This window comes from Euprymna scolopes, chromosome 35 (assembly GCF_053919585.1).
Source record: "Euprymna scolopes isolate OS-2025 chromosome 35, ASM5391958v1, whole genome shotgun sequence".
NCBI classification, from domain to species: domain Eukaryota; kingdom Metazoa; phylum Mollusca; class Cephalopoda; order Sepiida; family Sepiolidae; genus Euprymna; species Euprymna scolopes.
In genome coordinates, this window is record NC_136516.1 from 7,940,001 (window position 1) to 7,950,355 (window position 10,355).

Genomic DNA, 10,355 nt, shown 5'->3' on the forward strand with positions numbered 1-10,355 from the left:
TGTCGAAAGTTTTTTGCGAGATATACAAACATACATACATATAGGTGAGATTTATATTATAGATTAGGAATTATTTCGTGTACTTATGCGAGGGACTACCTAAAAATGTTTCTGCGGAACAAACTGGGTTCGAACTTGGCACATCCAGGTTGTTAGCCCGCATCGTTAACCACTAAAGCCACGTTATTTCAGCTGCATCCCTCTATGCTTGCACAGAACATCAATGCGCGAACATTGACTGTATATATAAGAATTCAACATATTCTTTCTCTCTGCTTTTTTGTTTTGTTGTCTTTATTTATCTTTAAAATTTATCTTGTTTCAAACTAAAATAAACATTTCCAAATTTCATTTCCGTTTTCTTCTTGCCATAGTTTGTTTCATTTTTTAATTTTTGTATTCAGTGTGATCGCAATTGATAGACAGATTTGGCCAGACACAAAATCTTCTTTTACTTCTACACAAGTAAAATAGAAAACAAAAACATTCTTCTAAGGATTGACTCATTAAATAAAATGTGAAAAGAAAGTTAAAAACATTCGTCTGACTAAAAACAAGCTTAATTACTGATACATTAAATAAAAAAAAAACTTACTATCTTATATTGTTATTTTCTCACGTACTCAAGGACCACACACGCATGCACACTCATGCACACGCACGCACGTAGACACACAAACACACGCACACACACGCATCCACATACACACACGCATGTGCATACACACACACGCATACACACGTACACGCACGCATACGCATACACACGCATGCATACACACATGCGCACACGCACACACAGGCACATCCACACACATACTCCCCTACACACATTGATGCACAAACTATAATTGCGATTCAAACAGCCGTTTCCAGGACTAACTTTTAACAAACTATAAATACCTAATTGCGACACACATTCCACTCTCTGCTACTCTCTGCCTTCTTAGACTCCTTTCTACAGCCAGCGATTCCTGCAGCATCCATCTCACTCCAGCAGTTTCAATTCACTTCTGCAGCTTTTTTGCGACTCCAGCTTACTCCTGCAGCGACTAGCGCTTTCAGCTGACTCCTACAGCGACCCCACCAGCTTCTGCGCCCCTTGATGTCCGACTACTGCTTTGGTTCCCAGTTTCCAATGCCCACTGACGTCCAGCTACCTGGTTTAGTGCCCACTAACGTCTAACTACTCCTGCTCCAGTGCCCACTAACATCCAGCTAACCGTTCAGCTACCTGTTTCAGTACTCAATGACGTCCAGCCATCTGTTCTAGTGCCAACTGAAGCCAAGCTGCCAGTCCTGGTGCCAGTTTCAGCATCAAACCCTGGTATAATATGAGCGAGGCATGACAAATCCTGGTAGGCTACTCTAACGAGTGACAGGACTTTGCAATCAAGCAGAAAGCCTTCCGTGCGCGATTATAAAAAAAAGTTTGATTATAAAAGTTCTATGACTTATAGAATTATTCATAGAAGTTCTCTACTTAAGTAGTCGACGTGTTATTAGTCATGAGAAGTCTCTGCCTGACAGACTGATGTGTCGCTATTCTCGGCGAGCAGACAGAGAGAAAGAAAGCAAAACAAAACGAAAGTAACGTTTTCTGACTCCTGTCAACAGCGATAATTGTAAAATGATTGATACGAACCGTTGTTTTGGCTTTTCAAACATATATATTTCAAAACAATGTCACAGTTTAGGTCGGTAAAAAAAAATCAACGATAAGTAACAAGAAAAAAGTTAACAAAGGAGAAAATAAACAAAATCAATGTATAAGCGTTTTCGTTCAACAAGTTTAATGGTGGTCGCCATTATTTTCTTTCCCCCTCGTTTCTTTCACCCTCTTTCTTCCCCCTCTCTTTCTTTCTCTCTGTTATTCAAATATTTGTTTATAGTAGTCCTCTCTGTTGCAGTGTGTGACTCGAATTTGTCACGAGTTGATGAAAAATGGCTGTGCAATGTAATTTATACCAAGGTTAGTGGTCGGTTAGTGTGATGCAATCTCGTTTCCTGAGCAATCATTATGTGCCACATCGATTCTCACTGGTAAATGATTGGTCAGCCGTCTATGCCAGACCGGCTGACTTCAACACTTCAATCAGGTTTTCCAAGGACAAATGTGATCTCATGTCTGAGCTCTTAGCCAGAGTCAATGGATCAAATCTCTTGGGTTGATATATATTTATCATCAACTGAAATCTTAAAGTGAATTTACATTTCCTCTTCACTCAGAAACCAATCTTAATACAAAAAAATTATTTCTCACTTTTGCTTGGTCGTTGCATTCAATCTATTTTTAAGCCAACATACAATACAGCCGCCCTGATACCTACTAATGGATGTATCTAATATAATTAGGCCCGTAGGCACTATAGCAATAAGTGGATGACTTGCCGAGGGGTTGAATCTCCCAGGGCTAGCTACACGATGAGGCACCGCAGTTCTACTCAAGTGGTATTGAAATGGATGGCTCTCGTCTAGGGGAGGCCCCATGTTTTGACAAGCTTCTGGGTTTGACCTTTACTCCTGATCTAAAATGTAACACGTACATCAAGTCTGTTGCCAAGGTCGCTGGAAAGATGGTGGGATCCTTCTACCGCTCCAGAAGATATCTCACTACTGATGCAATTCTTTATCTATATAAATGATCTACATCAATGACCTCCCTAAACACATACTTAAATCATTCGTTGACATCTATGCTGATGACACAACCATCTACGGCAACACATCAAAGGCTGTAAATGACAAAGTTCTCTCTGATTCTCTCTCCTCTGATCTCGAGCGCGTGGTTCAGTGGGGGAAGATGTGGCTGGTTACCTTTAATGCATCCAAAACCAAACTCCTATCCTTACATCATCAACGCTCTGATCCCCATCTGGCATCAATTGTGATGGATGGCTCTCGTCTGGGTGAGGCCCCGTGTTTTGACAAGCTTCTGGGTTTGACCTTTACTCCTGATCTGAAATGGAACACGTACATCAAGTCTGTTGCCAAGGTCGCTGGAAAGATGGTGGGATCCTTCTACCGCTCGAGAAGATATCTCACTACTGATGCAATTCTCTATCTATATAAAAGCCAAGTACGTCCAAGGATAGAATACTGTTGCCATATCTGGGTAGGAGCTGCTAAAAACAGCCTATCCTGCCTTGACAGAGTACAAAATAGACTTCATCGCTTAGTGGGGGATGCCCTTTTCTCTACCCTGCAACCTCTCTCCCACAGAAGAGACGTTGCGAGCCTGTCCATGGCAGATGCTCGTCTGAACTCCAATCTCTGGTCCCCCCTTGCCAATCTTTCATGAAAAACACCCGTCTAGCTGAATCCACTGTGAAAAATTTCCCCCACACTATATCTGTGCCTAAATCAAAACGCGGATTCCATGAACAAAGCTTCTTTCTTAGAACTGCACGCCTGTGGAACTCTGTTCCGTCTGTCTGCTTCCCTCCGGACTATAACTTGGATGTCTTCAAGTCCAATGTTAACAAATTCCTAATGAACCGCCCCCTTAAGTAAACACTTCAGCAAATCTCCACACTAACGTAATGTACTTGCAATAACCCTTATCCCTGAGTGGCTTCCGGGCCTTGATAAGTGGTGATCACTGTGTAAAAAAAAAAAAAAGCCAAGTACGTTCAAGGATGGAATACTGCTGCCACATCTGGGCAGGAGCTGCTAAAAGCAGTCTATCCTGCCTTGACAGAGTACAAAATAGACTTCGTGGCTTAGTGGGGGATGGCCTTTTCTCTTCCCTGCAACCTCTCTCCCACAGAAGAGACGTTGCGAGCCTATCTTTGTCTTATCGTTATTTCCATGGCAGGTGCTCGTCTGAGCTCCAATCTCTGGTCCCCTTTCGCCAATCTTTCAAGATAAACACCCGTCTAGCTGGAACCACTGTCAATAATTTTCCCCACTCTTTATCTGTGCCTACATGAAAACGTAGATTCCATGAACGAAGCTTCTTTCTTAGAACTGCATGCATGTGGAACTCTCTACCGTTTGCCTGTTTCCCTTCTGACTTCAACATGGATGTCTTCAAGTCCAACATAAACAAATTCCTGATGAACCGCCCCCCCCCAAGTAATGACACTTTATCAAATCTCCAATATTAATGAATACTGCAACACTATCCCATTGATTACTGTACACAAAATAACTCTTATCCCCGAGTGGCTTCTGGGCCTTCATAAGTGGTGACTTCCATGTAAAAAAAAAGTGGTAGCGTCACACCCATCAATACCACTTGGATCAACCTGAAGTATGTCAGCCTACCCCAGGGACACAAGAATTTTTACACTACGAGACGCTTGTTCTCGCTCTGGCTGATCCTGATCTCCTTTATCGTTCATTTGACCTTTTTTCTTCGTAAAAGTAAAACACGATCCACATTGGATTTAACGGGATCATTTTGCAGATCAGTGTTCCCTCCCCAGGGGCACTGACCTCTTAATCTCACTTTTCAACCCTGGTGTCATGGTTCTTGCAATAACTAAATACCGTCTGCAGGTAAGACTTTTGACGAGCAATGCTTATTTCATGCTAGAAAAGTTTTTAGTAATTCATCCTGTTTTTCTGTATCGTATCACTTTAATCAATTGTTGTCAATATCGATACAACTGTTATACATATGTAAAAAAATTAAATGATGAAAGAGCGAGTGTACATAAATCTAAACCACCAATATCCATGACAAATAACACCTTACATGAGAATTATTCCATTCAAACTCATTGAGCTAACATTCGTGGCCAATATAAACTGGAACAAATACATTGAGGGCATTGCAAAGGCTGCTGCAAAGTTGAGTTCTCTATATCGTGCTAGAAAACTACTCACACCTGAGAGTATCCTGTACCTCTACAAAACCACCATTCGCCTCTGCATGGAGTATTGTTGCCACATCTGGGCTGGTGTGTCTACCACTAGTCTCTCCCTCTTGGACAGGGTCCAAAAAAGAGTCTTCAATCTAATAGGTCCCACGTTGTAAAAAAAGCTCCAACTCCTGTCCCATCGCTGCAATTTTGCATCTCTGTGCCTGTTTTGACAAATATTTTAATGGAATATGCCCTGATTAACTCATTGAACTTGTGCTATTTCAACTTACACTCGTGAGCAAAAAGAAAAATGGGCCAAAATAATTTTATACATTTTATTGCACTAAAAGCTATATTGAACAAAGAACAATTGAACAAGGAAACTTAAACGAGACTAATAACACAGAAGACATTCACTTTAATAAATACTTAGGATGAAATCGCATTCCCTTTTGATTTCTTAAAAGATCAATCCTTTTGGATATGCTCTCAACCAAAGTGAAACACTGTGAAGAGGAGATGCTATTCCATTCACTTTGCACAGCTTCTCACAGTTTGTCATTGTTCGAAAAGGTTCTTCCATCCAATGCACAAGATATTATGGACCAAATATTCTCGATTGGGTTTAAATCAGGGCTTTGACCTGGCCAAAATATCACGTTAATTGAATTATCAGAAAATCATTTTTTTGTGACTTTAGCAGTGTGTGCAGGGGCATTATCGTGTTGAAAAATAATGTTCTGGGATATTTCCAGCTTCTGGATACTTGGTAACAGTCCTGTTTCTAATATTCAAATGTATTCTTTTGCATTGATTGACTTCTCACATCTAATAATTTCCTCAACTCATACTGCAGTAAAAGTTCCCCATACCATTATCTCTCCATTCCCGTGTTTAACTGTCGTTTTTATGCAACTTGGCGAAAATCTTTCTCCAGTTCTTCGATTGCACTATTCAGGAGCAGCAATAACAAGACAAAATCTTGATTCATCTGACCAGAAAACATTCATGAACCATATATATATATTATTCCTTAATTGGAATTTTTTATTTTGAGATGAGCATTTTTATGTTAATTTTATTTTTATTTCGGACTATTAGTCTCATCTTTATTAGTTGTTGTTTTTGTATCTTTTTATTGGTTCACAACGTTTCGGCCAACTTCCTCTGGCCTTCGTCAGGTGGTAACCGCGACGGATAGGAACTTCGAATCTCCTAACTGCATTCTCAGCCATCACTGCCATCCGTAGTTGTTGTCGTCTCACCACATTTTTGACCAATTACCTCTGGCACGCTTTGGGTGGGATTGAAACCGCTATCTTCAGACAATATTCATCTGGAACCGTAGAGATTCAACGTCTCTATCAATTGCGCCACGGGCCCCGAAGGGCGATCAAGGTTGGATTCTTTGATCTTATAAATCCACATTTATTTATTATCTGATCTTCCATAGTCGGGTCCGTACCGATTGGTATATATATATATTATTCCTTAATTGGAATTTTTTATTTTGAGATGAGCATTTTTATGTTAATTTTATTTTTATTTCGGACTATTAGTCTCATCTTTATTAGTTGTTGTTTTTGGATCTTGTTATTGGTTCACAACATTTCGGCCAACTTCCTCTGGCCTTCGTCAGGTGGTAACCGCGACGGATAGGAACTTTGAATCTCCTAACTGCATTCTCAGCCATCACTGCCATCCGTAGTTGTTGTCATCTCACCACATTTTTGACCAATTACCTCAATAAAAAGATACAAAAACAACAACTAATAAAGATGAGACTAATAGTCCGAAATAAAAATAAAATTAACAATTCATGAACCAGTCTGTATCTTTTTTGCCATAACATGAGAAAAATCTCTTTCTATTATTGATGTTCTTCTTAGATAAAAATGGCTTCTTTGCACACCTTTTAGAAGAAAATCCCATTTCTTTCATTCGTTTAGATATAGTATATCTAGAAAGAGAAGTTTCAGCCCCTGTTTTGAATTCTTTGCTATGGTCAACATCAGTTTTCTTTCAATCCTTCAAAACAGTTAATTTAAGCCTGTGGTCGTCCTTCAAAATGAATACTCTAGTGCAAACAGATCCAGATTTCCCTTTTACCAAGCATTCGACTTCGAACCTTTAACCAATTCACTTCACTACAGAAAGAGATGTTTTCACTTTTTTTTTTCTTAAAATATCAACACTCTGCTTGTAATTGATTGAGATTGTCGGACTGACTTACTCATCTTGGTTGTTTTTGTCACAACGTTTCGGCCGTTTTTCCCTCCGGCCTTCATCAGGTGTTTTTTTTTTTTTTGTTTTGTTTTTTTTTGTATCGAACTGGGGAACCGTTTGTTAGGAGTCTCAAACTTGTAAGTTATTTTGGACTGCCTTAATCCTGCAATTCGTTTTTTTTATATATCCTCACCAAGATGCGGCCCTATCATTTTTAGGATTAATTTTTCCCCTTATTATTATATGCTATAATAATGATGATCTGCAAAATAGAAATTTTCAGTTAAAATTAACAAAAATTTATGGAAAAATATTGAAAAATCGATTTCTTCTTTCTTTCACTCTTGGGCCATTTTTTTTTTTTTTTTTTTTTTGCTCATGAGTGTACATATCGCAGACAAACCTGTTTAGCAACAAAATCACACTCCTTCACTGTTGAGGTCTCTAAATGTCGGAGGGCTTTCTACTCTAATAGTTTCTTTCCTCGAAAAGCTGGACTTTGGAATTCCTTTCCTGCAGCCTGCTTCATTGACTGTACTGATATGTAGAAGTTTAAATCTAACATAAACGAACATCTTGTTAATCTTTCTTAAGCATGGTCCCAAATAGTAGCCCCTTACGTTCAAGTGGCAATATACCTTGTTAGGGGTAAATGTGAGTAAAACAAAAACAAAAAACAAAAACAAAAAACAATAATTTAGAAATGAATAAAACCTAATATTATTATGGACTAATAAAAAATATTTATGGAAATTAGGCATTAAAGTAACAGTCGTTAGATCTTTCGTCTCTACTATTTTAAAATTCTATGTTGTATAATATATAAATATTTTTAAATAAGTCGCCCATTGTGATGATAATATAGGAGTGATGACTGAAAAAGTTTCGTATTAATTAATTTAGATTTATATATGGATAGAAAAGTGACTCAGTTCTCGTACCTGGTATGAAATGTTATTCTAATTTTATACTAAACACTTATCAAAATTCTGTGGAAATTCGGACACATGTTTTTCCCAGGTTTTCATGAGATTTCACAATGAATATTCTAAATGAAGAATTTTTTTGTTTTTGTTGTCTTTGATTTTGGATATTAAAAAAAACAAAAAACAAATATATTCATAGAGACTGAAAAATTTTGGTGCGAGGGAGGAAGCATTTTATATATATATATATATATATATATATATATATATATATATATATATATATATAATTTATACAAATTTACATAGTCGCGACGCTGGACATGCCAATTTTTCATACAAATGGTCGGCAAAACCAAAAGTCCTTGTCAGGCGACTTAATAAATGTTTTTGTTTTTTTTTCTTTTTTTTTTTCCACAGAAGAAATCAGTCCTCAAACTCAAGGACTTCTGGTTTTGACGAACATTTGTCTGAAACATTAGCATGTTCAGTGTCGCGAACATATGAATCTGTTTATAGTAGTAAAAACATATTTTACTCTTCTTTTGTTGAGCACTCTTAATAATCTTGTTACATTCATTAGTTATCACTCTTGCATATCTTTAACCTGATATATATATATATATATATATATATATATATATATATATATATATATATAGTCTTCAGAGCGTGAGATGTGATATAATTATTTCCACAGCCAAGTAACGTCGCAGCTCTCAAGAGCCATGAAAGCCAACAAACTGGAAGTCTAAGACTCGAGTTTTGCCTTCATTTTGGTTCATCAGTTAAACACATTCAAATTTGGGATTTGGAACCCGAATCTCTTTCATGCAAAGTGAGTAGTCTGTCAATTAAGCAAACGTGCCACACACAAGAAAATCTATTAACTTACAGAGATCAAGCAAACTGCAGCGAAAGCCGACTATGGAATAAGCTTACTTTGTCTCAAAAAGGGGTGTAGATTTTCTTGTGAGTGGCGCGTTTGCTCAAGTGGCAGAGTACTTGCCTCGCATACAAAAGATTTGGGTTTCAAATCGAATCCCGAGTTCATATATATATATATATATATATATATATATATATATATATATATATATATATATATATATATATATAGAAAGAGAGAGACAGACAGACAGACAGACAGAAAAAACAGAGAGGTGTAAAGGAGAAAGTTACATTATCAGAGCATGATATATTTAGAAAGGGAATGCCACTTATTCGAGATAGTAGATATATGTATACAGAGACATTTAGAAAATGAGCGAAGTTAAGATAAAAGTGTAGTATCTGTTCTCTTTATTTTACATTATCGTTTTAACATCTAAGAAATTGCTTCAAAACAACCACTGCATTTAAAAAAGCAATCTATTATATACTATAAATGCGGGTGTATGTCAGGGGTCTATCCTAAGAGGTTTACTATTCCTGATATTCATAAATGACCTCCTTGATAAAATTGTCTCTGAGATAGGTATATTTGCTGACGACACCACGCTCTATAACAAACACAATGGGAAAACAAATGGCACATATCCAAGGCAATGAGCAGAAACTGTAATGTTATGAAGGTGGTGTTCCAAACCGACGTATGTTATTTTATGGAGGCGTTGATGTATACGTGTGACTGTGCATCGTGTTACTAAATATCTATAGTATGGTTCTCTAGTATCTGAGCCATTTGTTACTCTTACAGTCTATTTACATTTCATGATCATCTAAGTGTGTTGCGTGCATGTGTATCAGACATAAATACATAAGCACGTTTATTTAACGACATACCTGGTTTTCTGCTATCAGCCTCTGGAAGATATTCAGCTAGTCTTGGGGAGAAGGATTCTGTGTTTGATGAAGACGTTTCAACAAAGAAACCAAGACGCTGTCTATTTTTGTATAATTTATTTCACTCCCAGGCATTACATCCAGCAGAGGAATGATTGACGATGTTTGCTTGGGTGGTTAATTCTAGTCTCCATTCTGAGACACATCAGCTCCCTCCCCGGTGAAGGGGGGGGGGACGACCTGTGAAACCGTCCGCTCTGTTTGACCGTCTCTTTCAACTCATTTATTTTTTTAGCTAACCAGAACACATGACAGAAAGACACGTACTTCCAATGCTGGTCAAATCTCTTCAGGTGCAGCTTGTCCAGTTTACACCTCACCATGTTTTGACAACTTTTATCAAAACATAGCTTCACATCTTATCTTTTGCTTACTTCCAATTAGATAGACAAATAGATCGATAGATTGATTGATAGATCGATAGCTAGATAAACAGATACAAAGATAGATATATTGATAAATAGATACAAAGATAGATAGATAGATAGATAGATAGATAAATGGTTGGTTGTTTTTGTTTTACGGCATGTCAACCCTTTTCAGGTTA